The 20,155-nt window shown below is 36.5% G+C and overlaps 1 protein-coding gene across 1 annotated transcript in view; it reads right to left on the bottom strand.

Annotated features, from left to right (window-relative positions):
- The window catches only part of LOC113237754 (protein artichoke), a 156,556-nt gene that overhangs the window by 65,534 nt on the left and 70,867 nt on the right, over positions 1-20,155 (bottom strand). Inside the window, exon 2 of the mRNA XM_026474387.1 lies at positions 6,079-6,108. The gene's annotated coding sequence lies outside the window, so the exon portion shown is untranslated. The remainder of the gene's footprint in view (positions 1-6,078; positions 6,109-20,155) is intronic.

Below are 20,155 nucleotides of genomic sequence, written 5' to 3'. Positions count from 1 at the left end.
TATTAAACTGTATAGCTTTACTATGAAGATTGTATAACTTAGGTTCCGTTATTATTGCTTATTTTAATACTATAATAGCTTTATTTACATTTGTTTTACTTGTATTGTATTAAGTAATATTGAAATAAATTTATCTTTATCTTTAACTTTTTTATGCTTAAATAGGAGAGTTCTAAAGTTTTACATAAACATAATTTGTTTCACGACTTTCATATGATAAAAGCACTCACGTATGATTTTAGTGGCAGTAGAGCTCCTTCTAAAAGAGTACGTCCAGGGAAGTACTGCGACCTGGGACCATGAACTTACCATGAACTCTTATTACGACTCAGTTTAGGACCTAAAATGAATGGTAGTGAGACAGCGCTACATGAAGTGTATCATCATCCCGTATTTTTGTCGTTACGAGCCTATACTGAACCGTAATAAGAGTACATTGTAAGGCCCTTTACCTATTTCTGCCGCCAAGCAGCAATGTCAGCATACGTGGTTCCGGTTTTGAAAGGCAAGGGAACTGGTGAGATTACAGGCACATATGACTTCAACTTATGTCTCTGGGTGACGGACGCATTGCCTCTCAGATCTTTGCGATTTAAAGCTCTGAGTGGCACTGCAACTGTTATGGTCGTGTAGCTTATCATCAGGCCCACGTCCTATCCTATATAACCTATCAGGGTGCGGCTTTTTACACAGGCTGGTTTCCGTACATTTAATGTTGGGTAGTTTCAATCTGTTTTGTTGGAGCCAATGTGTAGTGCCGCGGGGGTTTTGTATACATGTTTAGTTAGGTAGTATTATAATTTATCTGTCTGGATTTTACTGTTTTCTTGATGTACCGTTTTTCTAATGGGGCTGACATGTTCAATAACAATGAAAGCCCCTAAATAAATAAAGATTAAAAAAATATAATACTATATAATGCAAGCCCATATGGTTTTTTAATAAGATGAAAACTCGTACATATGTCAACTTATTATATATACTCCGTAGTGACAGGCCACACACAAAACAATAGAATAGATTACAGATATCATTCATAATGGCCTTCGATGTGCAATTGTTCAACATGTCCTTTGACAAATAATTAATTTAGGAAACAAAGCGCCCATCCCCGAATGGAACTACACAAAGAGGTTCAATATCTCATTAATTAAACGAAATGGAAATTATTGATTTGTTCTTTCTTCCCGTTCGTCCCGTTGTTCGTGTTCGCAATTATATCATTGTGAAAAAATACTTATGGCAAATTGAACGGTTGTTTCGGTATTAAGGACAGGCGTTTAATTTCGTTCGAAAACTTTTCTACGTTTTCAAAATGTTATTCTAAACCCCCCCTATGTCCTTGAGAAGAAATTGAAAGCATTTCAAAATATAGGTTAAGGAGAACGATATTAACTCAATAGATTACAGGGAAGGATTTACAGAAGTATATAAAACAAATTTATAAATTGATTTACCTTGCCAATTAGGTTTTTTTATGACATCAAGTGACTGGACAAACGATCCGTAAGCAGCATGCCTACTTAACAATTGCAGTGCCACTCAGAGCTTTAAATCGCAAAGATCTGAGGGGCACTGCCAGTGCACTCATCACACTGATACATAGCGTTAACAAGTCCCATGTTCCTAATGTTTTTATTTGCGGCACACCTGTCCAAAGCAGTTGCAATGCCACTCAGAGCTTTAAATCGGAAAGACGTGAAGGCTTACCACAACCTCTTATAATAATATTATTTAACTCTTACAGTGACTTTTTGTACCATGACGCGCTTAAAGTAAGTTTATTATAATGTTAAACTATGACGTTTTATTGGCAGGTGACTATTCATTCACTCAATTCGTGCTATGATGCCACTTTGACACTAAAGTAATATTGTTCTATATATGTCAAATTTAGCAATCTTAAAACAGTTACTCAGACGCAATGGAAACAATATTATTTTCAAATTTATTGTCTAAATATTGATTGGCAACGATTACAGAGGGCCACTGCCAGTGCACCCGTCACGCTAATACACAGAGTTAACAACAGTCCCATGCTCCTAATGTTTTTGTTTTTCTTTTTATGGTCGATACCAAGTGACGGGACGAATAAGTAGTGCACCTGGTGGTAAGCGACACGCCTGTCTACAGCAGTTGCAGTGCCACTCAGAGCTTTAAACCGCAAAGACCTGATGGGCACTCCCAGAGCACCCGTCACACTGATACGTAGAGCTAACAAGTCCCAAGGGCCTCTTTCACCAGAACCTTTATCCTTCAAAACCGAACCTAATCAATGCTCAGATTAATGCTTGGCGGTGAAATTGGGTCTGTTAGCAGCACTTCCCTGGTCGAACTCTTTTACAAGGAGCATACTGCTACTAGAAGAAGTAGCAATATCCAGGCTACGTTTCTGTGAAATATTTTTCATAACACTAAACTACACCACACTAAAACCTTTAATCTTGTTTAAATTTTGTCTAAAGAATCATTATAAATTTAGTTTCAATTTCGTAATTTGAACAAATTTCGCAATTTAAAGAGCCGCGGTGGCCTAATGATTTGTCCTACCGCCTTTCGAACAGAGGACGCGGGATCAAATCCGGTCTCGTTTCTCTGATTTTTCTGGAATTGATGTGCGAAATTTAATTTGAAATGCACCATGTGCTTTTCAGTGAAGTAAAACATTGTAATGAAATCTGCACATCGAAGAAGGTTTACGACCCACGGAAAATTTTAAAAACGGAGGAATTATAAAAAAACTAGCTATTCTTGTCATTTGTCTTCACAAAGTCAGAAATTCATTTAAAGGGCAATAACGTATAAGCTCTGTGATAAAGTTCCGGTTGATATTAAAAATTTGCCATTTACGAGGTTTAAAACTATAGTGAAACAAAAACTTTATATTAAAGGTATTATACAGCTTCTGGGTATTGGGATGTGTGACCCGTTTAGCTCATGCAGGTAGCCTCAATCTGAGATGTTTGATATAAATATTGTAAATGCTAAAATGTTTTCAAATAAATATTTAAAAAAGCAAACCCTAGAGTTTCTTGCACATTCCTCTCAGGGAACTCTGCCTTACGAATGAGCAATGGAGTTTAATTAATATGACAATTTCCAGTGTAATTTGCTTACCTATGAAATAAAGATGATTTGAATTGAATTTAAATTTAATCAGTATTTTATTATGTATGTATATGTCACTGAAACATTGATATTTTCCCAAACTTACGAAAGCGTTACTTTACAAGATCCTATACAAACTAACTGCAGTGTTTGCCTTTGCTGGCTATTGTTTAAGGACATAGGTCACGGGTCATGTCTTCAATTCGATGTCCTTGTCACTACATACATACATAATATCATATCACCGCGCCTGTCGGGTAGGCAGTGACTATGGACATCCATCTGCTACGCCCCTGACAAAGCTCCTTCGCCTTGTGGGATGTCATAGACGTTATCACGGACTTCATTCGGTTCTCCAAAAACTAGTGCCTCGGATGAGCTGCCCTCGATGCAAGTACAGCACCCACCAGGCAATAGGCAGAGCTTATGAACCTCCACCTGCTAAACTCTTGACAAACCTCCTTTGCCTCCATTTCAATCTCTTCATGCATACCCGTTTATTCTTGATACTTTTAACCCGGATTTGTTTAAGGATATCCCCAATCTGATTGAGATGTGTACGCCGAAATCTAACATATAACATCCATATTCGCTCTATAAATTTGTGCCGTCAATCTAGCAACATTAATTCTTTTTACATGACCCTGATATCGAAACATCACCTCTCTATCTTGGTCGCTGCATCATCTTTTATACCACAACGCTCTCTCACTATATTGCTCGGCATTCTGTCTACTAATACCGCACATTCTACAGCATTCACCCTACTTTCATGTTTTTCTACCACACTCGAAACTTACTACCATACATTAGGGTTGGGACCAGCACGCCCCGATGAACAGCCAAACTCCTTCTGTTTTGAGACATTCAGCCTACCCATCATGGCAATTCTTGTCACTTAAGTTTTATTTTAACATTTAGTCCTAGTATGTCCCAGAATTAAAGAATAAAGTACCTATTTCAAATAAAAGAAATTATTCAGGCACTTTAAAAACCCAATTATTCCATACAAAAAGAAAATAGCCAAACTGTTATTATTGACCGTTATTTCGAGGCACTTCAATAAGCCCACAATAGAATTCCAATTGTGTAAAGTGGTTGTTATAACTCAATTTTCTTACACAATAGCAATTTGCTCTGTTGCTAACGAATTTATTGGTCGTCAAAACAGATACGTGGGTAGTGTTGGCTTAATTGATCCTGTTTAACTGTTTACCTCTCTCCATCTGGGTTGTCGCAGAACCTCCGCCAGCGACACACAACATCTTAAGCCTCTGTCAACATTGTGCCTGCTACTCGTATCTCGAGATAGCGTACGCGACTACCATCATTTCTTGACCCCTGACAAACACTGTACATCCAACACCACACGTACGTGCAAGAAATATTCATAATGTGTAAACTATGAACCAATATTGGCAAAGTTTACCGCGGCGAAAGTTACTCTTTACTATTTGTGATGACCCCAGAAATATCTACTTTGTATCCTTACACAAAGTGGATATTTCTATGAGTATACCTACGCTGACTATAAGTGATAGAAGTGCAACGAGACCTTATACATGGTTTCTTTAAGAATGGCCGTGTTCACGATAGGAGGTAAATCAATTTACGGTAGATTTGATCTCTCGCTCGACCCCGCACAATGCAGGCTCCCCTTTGTCTAGGCGGCGTATTGTGCTATAGAAATGCTACTTCATGTTCCGCATGTGTTGCTCTATTGTTAGTGATCAGTAGTTTTAATGCATTTCTAATTCCAATATGTTAAATGTTGTTCTTACACATATACATAAAGGAAAAGGTTTTTTGTAAGATTTCAACTATTTTAATTTGCTCTTTATAACTTCCATTCCAGAAAAAATTTTGAATTTTTAAACTTGATAAAGTTTGTCGACAGCACGTAACATATTTAAATACAGAACGTTGCAACAACGAGTTCCTAAGGCCATATTACTTACGCACTTCATATACCAAGCCACAGAATTAATAGAATGCAAACATCCTAAAAAGTTTCGAAAATAAATTCGGAATTTTCTCTTAAATAAAAGGTCAATAAATCACAAATTCAAATCAAATAAGCAATGTTGAGAGTAACACAAAGCGAATCTAATGGAAAAGAAACCACTTGTTTGATGAAATTCATAAAGTTCAGGTTTCTTGGGCATACCATTTGCTATTCGATCATTCATTACCTCACCATTGGATAAAACCTCTCGCTTAATTTTAATAACCATTATTTTCAATAATTTTCACTTAAAGCTTTAACCATTCGTGTGAAACGTTGCATATTACATATGTAGTGTTTTTACCGTCTGCAAAATGATTATCGAATATAATTGACAAAGACTTTAAGAAGTATTTAGTAATAATCGGTTTTTGCCCTAAGATACCTAATCTTCTAGCCGACCTTTTAGTTCTGAGTGCCTTCTTACGCATTCAACAGAAAACAGTACGGAAATTCTAGCTTTTTGGTTGAAATTCATGTTTCTATAGTGTAATTGAAGAACAAATTGGCATAGAAAATTTCTTAAAGCATCATTCACTAATGATGCAATAAGAAAATAAAAACTGACTTTTCGACTCACAGGTTAAAGGTTAAATTTGTTTAACACCTTTCTTTACACTGATCTACTCAGAACCATATATAGACGGTTAGGGATCAGGCACCTTAAGACATTGACTGTATATTCAATTTTTCATGTTCGTTTCAACGCATAGCTTCCTATGCTACAAAGCATGTCATTACACAGTTGCTAGTAACTCTACAATCAGAAAGTTCAGATCAATATTAGTGCGCTCCTACCTATGTCGGTAGTCCGCCTATTCACAACTTCGAAGCATACGACGTGACATAACAAATTTTTCTGCAACGAAATAAGTAAATATGTGTTGTACACCGGAAATATTGAATAGAAAATATTGCTGGTGTTATATTTTCAATCGCACAATAAATATTGATGTCATACCAACCTTCCCGTTGCACCTGGTTATCTCCAATATCTGTAACAAATATCGAAACATGTAAGGAAACCAAATTTAAGAATAAGTTACATATATTTTTAATTAACCCTAATATAGAACAGAAAATAGAAAATTTATTTTGCACTAAAGTGCATATCGCACATGACAACCAACATAGTACTATCTCAAAATGGCTTTAAGTCATATTAATATTGCCTGTTTAGTTTCAAAACGACATTGTTGTCTTGCCACTTTGAAATAAAATCGTATATGAATGACACATCAATAAAGCGAAATTTTGGAGATAAATTATTAATAATAACGCACACACTCAACACACACTCAACATAGCCCCGCACTAGGGAAACCCTGTGTCGCGGGTGCCATGGACACACACATAGACAACCACAAATTACACCCAAACTCACGAGAGGTCATACAAATATTTCTCTCGGCCCGGGAATCGAACCTGGGACCTCTGCGTGGCAGTCCGGCATGGTAACCGTTCGGCCACGGAGGTAGTTAAGTTTATTAATATAACGCAATTTTGAAATAAAATGTAGCATAACACAATTTTTGAGATAATACTATGTTAGTTGTCAAGTGACAAGTGATACTAGTTTATTTAAAGTTTGTTTAAATCGAACATGAGTGGATGAAATACCGAACAGATATACTAATATGTGCATTTTACATGATTTATACTAAAACTGCCTCGGGGTTAACCGCGAGTCAAACACGATAATGAAATCGACTACGAGTCTATTTTAATTTGAACAGTATTAGTACCTACGTGCATTAGCACGTAGTACTAATTAAAGTAACGTATGTTTTTTTTAAATTAAACTACGTCGGGGTTAACCGCGAGTTAACCACGATAACGAAAGCGACTGCGAGTCGATTTTAATGTGAATAGTATTAGTATTTACGTGCTAATTAACAAAGTATAGTTTATAAATAAAATTACGTCGAGGTTAACTGCGAGTTAACCACAATAATGAAATCGACTGCAAGTGGATTTTAATTTGAACAATATTTGTACCTATGTGCTAATAAATAAAGTTAATTTTAAGTAAATTTACGTCAGGGTTAATCGTGAGTTAACCGCGGTAATGAAATTAATAAAACTACGAGCCGATTTTAATAATTATATAATTCTAAGAAAAGTATATTTAAAATAAAATTAAGTTGGATTAACCATGAGTTAACTGCGATAAGAAATCAACTGCGAGTTATTTCAAATGAAATCCCACATACGTGCAATTAATAAGTGTTAACGAAACACGCCGTAGTTAAAACTCAATCACCTATCTAATACAGTTCTAAAGAAGATCGTTAATGGTTTTAGGCGACAGCCTCCTGCAAAACCAATATGCAACTTCGCCAGCAATACCATTATGTAAACAGGTACCAACACCAGTCTGTAATACCCGGCATTAGCTTATCGCCAGACGACAATAAAAATTGACAGCGTGACAAGAGGCTTATAGATGATTCGGCATTAGTAAAGGCGAAGCTGCAGAGCCTTGAACACCGCCGTAAAGTTGCCTGCTTATCGGTATTTTACAGGATATATCACGGAAAGTGTGCGTTGGAATTCACGATTTAATTCCGCCTTCCCCTTTCCATCATCGGGGTCCAAGGCGTAGGCTTGGCTTCCACCCCTATGTTGTGGATATTCCAAAGATTCGCATGAAGCGTTACGCTTCCACATTTATATGGCGAACGGCTATGGAGTGGAATTAAAAACTCAAAACCCAGCGCCCTTTAACAAATTAGAGGACTATCCGGCCTTGCCTCAAAATTCAAGGGGCCATGAAACCCTTACCTCGCAGGGGTTTCATGGCCAAAAGACCTGAAAGAGGTGTATTCACTGACATCTATCTGCGAAGCAGATCGAAAGTACCATAGGTTTCAGTATTTACCTTGTGGTTCGAATGAAATCGAAACCTATGAATTTACTGCTCTGGCATATGGCTTGTCCACAGCATCGAAAGTGTTTACCAAAATCAAAAAAGAAGTTATAACACATTCGAGACAACAAGGATTTAAGTCCGTGGTGTATTTATTATATTTGTTGTATAGCAGCTGATTTTGTCTCTCGGTTTCAGGATGCATTTGCCGTAGATGCCTTTACATATAAGTGACATACTAATTTTTTTTCTACGCATTCCCACCCTTCTTTTTATTATTGAAATGCATACGCAAAATTATTGAAGACCAAGCAAATGTTACTCTTGTTTCTCCATATTGGTCTTCCCAGGCATGGTTCCTCCTGCTGCAAAGCCTGTTGGTTTCCCACGTGATATACTACTCTGTCAAGAAAGTACCGGGAAAAGATCAGTAATACACAAAATGTCTATTATTCATCCAAATTTATTTTATCACCTTCAAAGTATGATCCTTTAGAAACGATACACTTGCGCCAACGAATAATCCATTCATGAAAACATTTTTTAATCGCTGCTTCCGGAATTGAGTTCAGTTCTCGCCGCGAATTCTCCTTTATGTCTTCTATCGATTGAAAACGGGTGCCACGAAGTGGTAATTTGAGTTTCATCAATTTCATTCAAGCGAATCATTATTAAATCTTATTGCGGCCTCATCGACTGCACACCAGCTTTACCCTTTCTGCCATTATCAGCGCGCCCTTCGCCTCCCGTGGAGTCCCACAAGAGGAGATGACTTTACCTTTAGCTTATCTTTCTTAAAATATACTTAGAGAATATAATGTGTCCCTAAAGCTCTGGTGGGAATTTTGCAATAATAACAGTCTAAATCCCTTTGACGCCCGCATAAAAAGATTACTTAATTACGTATTTAGTTTGAAACCCAGTGCATCAACGCATAGCAATACTTGGAATCCCCAAGTCGTTCTCGCATTAGTTTCAACGTGGTTTCCCAACACAGAACTTCCTCTTGAAAAACTTACGAAAAAACATGTTATTTTACTTGCACTTTGCACTGCAAGCCGCGTACAAACTGGCATTTATTAAAATGAAAAACATACAAATATCAGATATTCCGATTAAAATCGCAATACCTGATTTAACCCCACATCGAATCCCGTAGGACATTATACTATGGAAGAAACAAAACTAGTCTAGCAGTAGCAACATCTGTAAGCTCATATATTGTACGAACTACGCATGCAGCAGTGCTTAATCTGCTGGCTAAGGAAGATATATGTGGAAACCATTGAAATTTCCTATCTAAAGTCACTCCCAAAAAGACAGCTTTATTAACAAGGTCTATCATTTCTCCATTCACTTCCATGATTGGACTAGTCGAATTTAAATTAGATAATTCAAATTTAGTACACTTTGTCTTCTTGGCATTGAGGAATAAATTGTTAGCATTAAACCAATAAATTATCTTTGAGAGGATAACGTTAATACTGTCATAGTTAACGTCATGTCTGCCTGTTTTAGAAATCAAGGATATGTCGTTAGCATACAATACTATTTCGCAAAGGTTCTTAACAAAGAATGACAGATCATTAATATAATTGAGAAATAAGAAAGGTCCAAGTATTGAGCCCTGCGGAACGCCCATTTTTACCAGAGAACCCAAAGACGTCACTCCATTTATGTTTACTTTCTGAATGCTACCGTTAAGATATGACGAGACAAGTTCCAACGCCTTGCCATTTACTCCATAATATTCCAGCTTCCCAACAAGAGTAATGGTCCCCACAATACTACTATTACTCGTAGCAGTAGAGCCCCTTGTGAAAGAGTTCGTCCAGGGAAACCTTATACCCTATCTATTTCTGCCGCCAAGCAGTAATGTCAGCGTTACTGTGTTCCCGTTTTGAAGGGTAAAGGTGCTGGTGAAATTACAGGCACATGGGACTTGTCAACTTATGTCTCTGGGTAACGGGCGCAGTGGCAGTGCGCCTCAGATCTTAGCGATTTAAAGAGCTGCGTGGCACTGCAACTGTAATGGATTGGCGTGTAGCTTACCATTAGGCGCACGACTTGTTCATCCCGTCATTGATATTATAAAAAAAAATCAAATGCCTTTGAGAAGTCACAGAATAGCATTCCCCAATAGCGTTCCGGGACCTTTTCCAAGCATCAAATATATGTTTCAATAGCGCTACACTCTCATCGCTAGTCGATCTACCACTAGTAAACCCATATTGTTCACTATGAAACATGCGATTCCCGAAATATTATTTAAAGCTGGTAGAATTGAAATAGGTCTATAGTTGCTAGGATCAACTTTCCTACCGCTTTTGAATAAAGGAATAACCGTGCTGTATTTCATCAAATCGGGAAAAATACCTTCGTCAACGCACCTATTGAACGCATCAGCTAAATGTGGGGAAATTAGATATATTACTGAGTCTATAACTTTAGTCGATATGCCCCAGATATTTTCAGTTTTTTTAACTTGTATGGATTTAAAAGCTTTGATGATGTCTTGTGGATTAATATGATGAAAATTAAATACACTGCCACGAGATCAATAGCCAGAAAAGGAGAGAAATTTAATGATTTTGTAGTGTTCACGGCGATTTCCAAAAAGAACGATTCAAAAGCTTGGGCTACCTCATCCTTAGATTTTTGTAAGTTTGCCGTCTAATTCTAGAACTATATCTCTATCATGTTGTTTAGCCTGACTTTTTATTTATTATGCTCCAAAATCTTTACTTTAATATGTGTTTTAACATGTGCGCATGCAAATATACATAACAAATACTTAATGACATGATGTAACGCTTGTATAATAATAACCTATAATAGTAATTTTGTCCAAACCGCATTGTAGCGTAGCTATTCACTGCGGTTTCCGCAAAATAAGCGACGTGTTATGTATTCTTCTTGTTTAACAATATTTTGTTACGATGCTTACTTTGAAGCTACTCTTTAGAGTCTATACTACGTGAAATAGCTTTGGTTAATTCCGCATAATAGTGAAAGTATTGAACCAAGCACTTTGGAATAATAAAATATATAGTCAAATTGAGGATATAAACTGATTACTAACGGTGTGAAAACACGATTCCTAAAAATTTTCACGATACAAAAAAAACTCAAACTTACCTTCCAAATGTGAATACATAACATAACAAACATAGAAAAATTCGTGAGGTCCGTTGGTTCGTTCCGTGGCTTAGTTGGTATAGCGTCTGGCACGGTATGCAAGAAGACGTCGGTTCGAATCCGACCGGATCAAAGGAATTTTTCTGAGTGTTTTTTCTGAGTGTTCGATCTTTGTATTAATAATTATAACAAACTAGTGGAATAATTTCACAAAAAATTATTGAATATCAATTCAATAAAAATTTAATTAATACAGTGAATAGCGACATCTCTCGCCAGGACTGGTAGCTGTAAAGGTACTAACTGGGTGATAAATCTGTAATAGATTTCTCATAGATGGCGCTACGACTAAAAAGTCGTTGAAAGACCAAGTACAAAGACACGACGCAAGCACATAGAAAAATTCGTGAGGTCCGTTGGTTCGTTCCGTGGCTTAGTTGGTATAGCGTCTGGCACGGTATGCAAGAAGACGTCGGTTCGAATCCGACCGGATCAAAGTAATTTTTCTGAGTGTTCGATCTTTGTATTAATAATTATTACCTTCGAAATTTTAAGAGAAAACCGTTGTATTCAATAATTACTTACAATGTTTTATCGATTACTTATTTATTTTACTTATTTTAATGTTTTATCAATGTTTTTATATGAACTGAACTAAATTCGACACATATGTATGTACATAGATATACATTTTTCAAATGGCTTTAATTTCGTTTGAAAAAAAAAATGCCAGTGTCCCTACAGCTCGACCCAAGCAAAATGAACCGTATTAATATGGGAAAAGTTTTAATTCAAGCTGAGGTAGTATAGACACTAAAGTGCATTATACATATATCCGTCTTTGGAGATTATTATACATCCTAGACCAGAGAACCAAAACTTATGTCTCAGTGTGATGGGCGCGGTGACAGTGCCTCTCAGATCTTTGCGATTTAAAGCTCTGAGTGGCTCTGCAACTACTTTGGACAACCGTGTCGCCTACCATCAGGCGCGCGAATTCTTCGTCCCATCGGGCAGTATCACAAAAAAAATCATGACGTTTTACAACCATTTCTCGGCTCAATCCGTAGCTTATCTGAGCAGAACGGTGGCCAAGTTGTGGCATCAGTCGCTGATTCCAGTGCAGTCGGATCGAAGGAGTATTTTTGTATTGTTTGATCTTTATATCAATAATAACAACAAGATCATTGTATCAAAAACTTGCGAATTGGACATACCAATTGGACAACTAAATTTGTAATGTTAAATGATGGGACGAACAAGTCGTGTGCCCGTTAGTAAACTAGACGCCTGTCCATAACAGTTGCAGTGGCGCTCAGTGCTTTAAATCGCAAAGATCTGAGGGGCAGTGCCACTGCGCCCTCCACCCTGAGGCATAAGTCGACCAGACCCATGTGTCTGTAATTTCACCAGCACCCTTACCCTTCAAAACCGGAACACAGTAATGCTGACATTACTGCTTGGCGGCAGAAATAGATAAGGTAATACTACCCTGGATGAACTCTTTCACAAGGAGCTCTTACTTACTTAGCTGGCTCAGCGACCAAGGAACAAAGAGCTCTTCTGCTACTAACTTGTGAGTGACGTGATTGTTACATGTTGGAAATGAAAATATTTTATTGGACCTATATCGCTTATATTTGTTAGATTCCAATCGGAAATGCACATGGAACTTATGTTTCAAGACGATGGGCGCAGTGGCAGTGCCCGTCAGATCTTTGTGATTTAAAGCTTACCACCAGGCGCACGACTTGTTCGTCCCTTTACTTAGTATCAAAAAAAAAAGTAATGTTAAGCATAATTGGTTGATCAGATTTCGCTATGGACCTTTTGGAGGGAAAAGTGTCGTTTTTATTTTGACTTTCAATTATTTTGTGCAATCTAGTTTAAAGTGGAATAGGATAGTGCTATTGTGCCTTAATCGAAGATTAAAACGCGAAATTATACGAATCTCGAACTAAAATACCCGTATCGGCCCGTTTTAAGGAATCCCGAGTCAATCCAAGCACGCCGCCTCAAATTGCCTATCCTCTTTGTGGCGGCCATATTTACAGAAACATAATTAAACTTCATGTTTAGGCTGATGGCTTTGCCAATGCCTTAATAAAAAAATAAAAATTGGTTGATCACTTTACCATCTCGTCATCCGACCATTGGGATCTACATATAAATGGCACGTTAATTGGTTTGAAAGACAAACATACACGATTACGCGACAGTGATTAATTTCTAAAACTAATTACTACATTTTACAAAGTGTTGCTTTTACATTTAGAACTAGAATATTGCATATTCTCAAAGTTCAACATAAAATGTATTTCAAGTTAGTGCTCTGAATATGAGCAATTTAGCATAAACTAACAAACAGCCTGAAGGCTACAATTAACCCTTTGTGGGTTGTTCTGAGCCTTGATAAATATCTGGACGCTTTATCATGATACTCTTTAATTTAGGAAAACTTTGCCTGTAGCTCGGTAGTATTGACCATATATTTAGTACCATAGATTTAGTAATCTATGGTACTGTCTTACAATTGATCTGTATTTCAAAATGTAAGCCATTTAAGCTGTGAGTGCTGCTCTATATGTTATATTACACGCGAAACATGTGGAAAATGCTCGTTGAATAATTTATTAAATATATTATAAAATACATTTTTATTTGCGTATTAAGATACCGGGAATAGTACGTTATTGCAAAAGCCGGGAAATAAGACATTGCCGGACGAGTATGAGTTAGAAGAACGAACGCCAGCAAGGCCTTGTATTAATAAGAGTCAAACAATCCCCGTTCCCACCGAAGCATGTACAGCATTTTTTCTCAAACATTGCGAGGAAGTAATAAACGACTAATATTATAACTAATATATTAAATATGAGTCATAATATTAGTCGTTTATTAAAAAAAAACAAAAAACCTTACTATTAATTAAACCTTAACCTTAATATTAATTAAAAGTAATATTTGATGTTCGTAGTTCGGATGATGAGTTTCAATGTGTATCTATCACTATATTTTCGTTATCGCTCTTCTCACTAACACTCATTTTCGCGACTAAAATACAAAAAAGACGAAAAAACAAAAGAATACCGCCATTTTCTTTTTTTAAGTAAGCGGTATATTATTACGTAGGCATTTTTCCTTTTAATTCTCGCACACTGGGCAGTTGGCTGTACGAGTTTTTCTTTTGCCTGTTTTCATAGTTCGTTATTAGTAGTTAGATTTAAAAGTTGAGAGAAGTGACTTACTTACGTACTTTGCAGGCCTTGGCCGGGAAGAAGTCACACGGTCCATAAATGACAAACTTTCTGTGTTCGTTTTTGAAAGTAATGCAAACATTTCTGGGCATGTTTGAGAAAAGACTATTTATTTCAAAGAACAGCGTTAACATCACATTCTACAAAGAACAGCATCACAATCTATTTTCAATTAATAAGCAAAATTTTGAGCGGTCGTTGTTCAGTGGGAGAAAGATTGCTTCTCAATTTATAGAGCGACGATATTACGGTACGTACTTTAACAGGTGTCAAATGTACGTACATACGTTTGTAAGTGTTTAGCACCAATACTCTTACTGACCATGAACAAAAACATCGTGATCAAACAAGCGTGTAAAAGAAAAGAATATAAGAAAAAATATTTGTTCTTAATTTATTATGACTAGCTTACTATAAAGTAAAACTCAAGAGTGGATACTAACTCAGCTCCAATAATTTTATCCAATAGTTAATTTTGCTTGGGTCGAACGGCAGGGACACTGTATTTCATTTATGTATTTACAAACGCAATTAAAGCCATTAGAAAAATGTATATCGTGTGGTATACGTGCTCTATGTAGTTCAGTTGACTTAGAATAATAACGCATAGAAACCTAGTCCGCACACGCTAAGTGAGGCAAATTGCGCGCCCAAAGGGCCTACACGAGCGGGCGGGCCTTCAGTGCTCAAGGTCAACTTGCACCGCGAACAGATCAAGAATTTTAGCTAAAAATCACGAAATGTGCGGTAAATGAGTGTAAAAATACGTCAGACAAACATAACATAGATACTAACATCACATTCCACAAGGAAGTAACGCGTTTCAACTTGTATTTTTATGTAAATATTCACTAAAACCGAAAATTAACCTACTACTAAAACTAGCCTACATGAATTTGATTTTTGCCTCACTTGTGACAGTTCGTTTGATATGAAACTATCATTCTTTGCGTTATTATTCTAAGTCAGTTGATATCAACAAATCATTGGTATATGTAAAGTAGCTATTGAATACAGCTGTTTTCTTATAAAATTTCGAGGTAACTTTGTATTTTTTTCTGTCGTGAAAATTTGTAGGAATCGTGTTTTCACACCGTATAGTCATCAGTGTATAATAATATATAATATATAATATAAATAATAATATATAATAATTTCACTACATGTTTTTTCCAAAGTAATTGATTCAACACTTTCACTGTCATGCGGAATCAACCAAATCCATTCGAGGTTGTATAGACTCTTAAAACTAAACATTGAGATCGAAAATAGTCACCACTCGCCTTTTGTCGGGTTGTACGTGCTAAACAACCCAACGCTAAGGTTCTGTGGTTCCTCTGGTGAAAGATGAAGTCTCCAATCCGTATTATGCTGGCGTGGTAGACAAATACTAAATCTTCTCTCTTACGGCCAGCGCCAAACTGGCTGACGGCAAGTCAGAGGACATTAATTTTATCAATGTATATTTTGTGCCATATCAATCAAAATAAAGTATGAATTTCAATGCTCTGAGACCCAGAGAGAAATGCGCCGCGATAGTCCGAGGTCGGTCTCAGAACATTGCAATTAATACTTTATTCAGTTCAAATAGCATAACATATGGCACTACTCAGAACACCCAGACGATAACCAATTTAGAAAAGTTTACGTTCCAAATTAGTCCTATTTAGAGTCTGCAAACTGTTAGGTCGTCGATGATGGGGTGAAAATTTTCAAATTTTCCCGTAAATGTATGGTTGTAACAAGAATCTTAACAATTTATCCTTGAGAAACTCGATTATTTTGGAAGAACTTTGTTAATGTAAGTTCGCAGCGATTAAGTCGACTTTACGTCACTCGAATGAGTTAACTTACGTTCTTGTGGCTTGGCACATTTTCGCCGGCGTCGATTAACCTAACCGCCAATTTTAAACTTCTCTGCCAACCATGCCATAAGGGCGTTCGCGTTTACAGAGGATACATATGAGGTTAGACGATACTTTGACAATTCATTAATTCAGTCAACCGTACAAGTAAGTACAGAAAAGGCTGAGACCACCTTGTGAAGTTATATTTTCTAAATAAGTTAATCTACGTGCTGCAACCGACAAATACATACTTATGATGTTGCCATCATAATTTTCATTTTTCAGCCATTACTGTCCCACTGCAAGGCAAAGGCCTCCCTACCCTTTTTCCACTCTTCGCGATTTAATGCTGCTAGAGACCAAGACCTCATATACGCGTTCAATTCGTCACGCCATCTCGTTCTGGGTCTTCCACGGCTTCGTCTTGCGTTTTGTAGGATCCACTCCGTAGTGATCATAATAGATTAACTTATTTAGAAAATATAATTTCGTCCTCTTGTTTGCTTTATTCACAATGGGCATTGTACACAATTTTTATTGCATATTTTTTTTAAATATAAACTTTAATGACACCAATTTGAGCTCGTTATTTTTTCGGTGACGATGACGTGATCTGTGGAATTATAAGTGGTAAATTTTTGCGACAAATTTAAAAAAGTAAATTAACATCTCTCAAAATGTCAAAAACGAAATTCTAACCTTTTCAGCGTTTCTTCAAAATATTGGCGGTTTTATCGTTCTACTATTTTCGCACGCGTTTTATTTCGTCTTTTTAAAGGTATTGTCTATTTTCGCAAACTATCTAAAGTATGTCAAGCCAATCGTGTCCTAGTTAGACACAGAGCTCACTAAATAAAAAGCCTGAAAGATAATTACAAATCTCTCCCATTATCTTAATACCAATCTCTTCTATGCAGCCAGTGAGTCCGAATAATGGCGACGACACATGTCAGTGCGCGCATTACTCACGATCAAAAGTCGGATGAGACACTTTCGCTGAGAATGGATCGTTTTCTATTCTCAAACGTTCACACAGAACAGGGCTACTACGCTATTCAAAAACGATTGAAAATGCAAGTTCGTCTTTAGAGAAAGTTGATGTGTTCCTGAAAACTTTATATTGCTTTCTTTTTACAGTAAAATCATTGATAAAATGACTCAATATTATGAATTAAACGAATAAAAGGATTGTATCACAGCAAGAAGCGACATGGACAGCAGCCATTGACTTACAATTATATGGACGTCGGGTCCGCGCTAAAAAGTGTCCGCACTTGTAAGGCGCTAAAATCGTATACAGAGCGCCAAACTCCGCTTTAGTCTTCATTTGTTCTACTGACAGCGCGATACTGCGATGACATTACAATTTAAATTTCGAATAGGTTGACTTGGGACATTTTTTTTGTGGTTTTTGTATTAGACCCGTCGTCCATTTATTTGTAAGTCAATGACAGCAGCACATGATGACAATAATAAGAAAATTAAAACCAAAATCTTTGTAAATATACTAACATTTGGAAACGGGAATAAACGCGTTTACATACGAATAGGTATTTTTCACACCTACCTACTTTTCCGACGTTTGTAAATATAACCAGATTCCATTTAAAATCCATCTTGTGCTGGTCCGTTGTGAAATTGAACACTTGACAACCCTATTAATGGGAGCTAACAATCAAAACTTCTATCTGCAAATACCGCTGTTATTGCAATACAAACAAGCTGCAGCAGAAACATGTTTCATGTAAATTGCCTCGTGTATTTATGTGCCATACACTTACAGACAGAAAATATTACATGATAAACCTTGTTTATTAATGAGCGTGAAATTAACGCATATGAGCTTCACATTAGAGCGGTTATCTCTACCGATTATAAGCTGTTAATTTCTAAATATATATAAAATATAAAAAGATATATAATAGAATATATCACGGAAACCACAAACAATTCCTTGCTTTGTGAGTGCGCCCAATCAAATCTAGCTGTGAATAGAGATGCTTATTTCATTGTAAATAGATATCATCGCCTGTCTGCACCAGAGATAGCTCGAGATAGCCCTTAGGAATATAGCGTCCATATCCTTTTAATATTTCGCATATATGAGAATATCTGCACGTTCGCATAATGCCTGAACCCAGGTACATTTCATACGATCATTGCTGCTCTATTTCTAAAAGTTAATGCATTTTACTTTATTAATGTTAGTACATTTACGAGGTATGGGTGACGGTATATCAATCTTATAATCTGAATACAATAGAGAGGAGAAGGGGAAGATATTTGGATATTCGTTGCGTAATGACGAATTTGTGAGAGTGATAATTGAGTGGAGAATAGAAGGGAAAAGAAAGAGAGGAAGACCAAGAATGGCGTATAGTAAACAATAAAGAAGATCAAAGTGAACAGCTATAAAGAGGTTAAGGAACTGGCTATGAACCGTGAAGAGTGGAAGAGGCTACACCAACAAGAATCTGGCTCTTAAAAATCAGATGATGATTTCTACAACGACAATAAACTAGAGAATACCCTGTACTACGAGTACCAGAGTAATTTAATGATATCCGATGCACCATCCAAAACCAATTTACATTAGTTCGTCATCCAAATTGGTCCAACCGGAAATCGAACCCGGGACATACTCATGTAGCCCTTACAACGCTAACCGCCGGACCCCCGAGGTCGTCAAAATAACAGCCTATGGTTTGTTTATTTACACAATACAGTAATATAAATGCTCTTTGCTTTTGTACACAAAATCGAAATACACGGCAACAAACAAAAGGCGAAATAAATTATTTCTTTGATTATTCTTCAATACAAGCTAAACAGATAAGATTTAAAAAAAAAATTGCTTAAAACTGTGTCGAAGAAAAGGTCAAAAAGCCAATTTGCTGATGACGAATGAAAAATGAAGAGGCTTCGCCTCTGGCAAATATTAGCTGCTGGAGACACCAAATGATGTAGAGACGGAATCTTTTTAATTAAATATAGAAATAAGGTGATGCCTTGTGCAATACCTAAAACAATTACTGAAGAAATAACCAATTTTAGACTTTTAAAATTAATATGATTAATGTAGAAAAGACAGGAACAACTTATTAATATAAACGAAAAACAACATACAAAACGTTTTCCTAATTAAATCATCTGCTTTTACATCACCTATACTGATTTTGATTTTAAAACTTCTTTATTAAAAGAATAAGTTACACGTAAATGTTATGTAAAAAACAATTAACATTCGATCTTTTATCTGAAAATTACACTGGATGCTTTTGGTCATTACGTTAATTAACAACTTTATAATGTAAATAAATATATGTCGAAAACTGCGTGTATAATAAAAATCAACATTATACCTACCGATGTCTCACCTCCTTAAGGTCTCATCTTAACTGCCTCCGTGGCCGAACGGTTACCATACCGGACTGCCACGCAGAGGTCCCCGGGTTCGATTCCCGGGCCGGGAGAAATATTTGTATGGCCTACATTTATTTCTCTCGTGAGTTTGGGTGTAATTTGTGGTTGTCTATGTGTGTGTCCATGGCACCCGCGACACAGGGTTTCCCTAGTGCGGGGCTATGTTGAGTGTGTGCGTTATTATTATTATTATAAAGTGCATTCTTTATAAAATTACAATGCTTACGAAAATATCGTATCCAAACAAACCTTTGGAACAAAAGCAGAGCACGTGTAAATCAGACAGCTTTAGCCATTAACAGCTTTAAAACGAGGTTAAGCTATTAGAAGGTTTGGCATTCGAGAGGCTCGTCTAATGCGATTAATCTATTCGGAATTATTTTATTATAGGGCCGTATTAGATTGGGTCAGACATTAATTTTATTGATGTTTATAGATATGACAGTATAATACTAAAATAGACCTCACTTTTAGCACATTACTAATGAACTTCCTTCGCTCAGTTCTA

The sequence above is a fragment of the Hyposmocoma kahamanoa genome, unplaced genomic scaffold, assembly GCF_003589595.1.
Source record: "Hyposmocoma kahamanoa isolate Upper Pololo Valley unplaced genomic scaffold, ASM358959v1 94, whole genome shotgun sequence".
NCBI lineage: Eukaryota > Metazoa > Arthropoda > Insecta > Lepidoptera > Cosmopterigidae > Hyposmocoma > Hyposmocoma kahamanoa.
The sequence above is the reverse complement of the archived record's forward strand: the minus strand, read 5'-3'. Positions and strand labels throughout refer to the sequence as shown.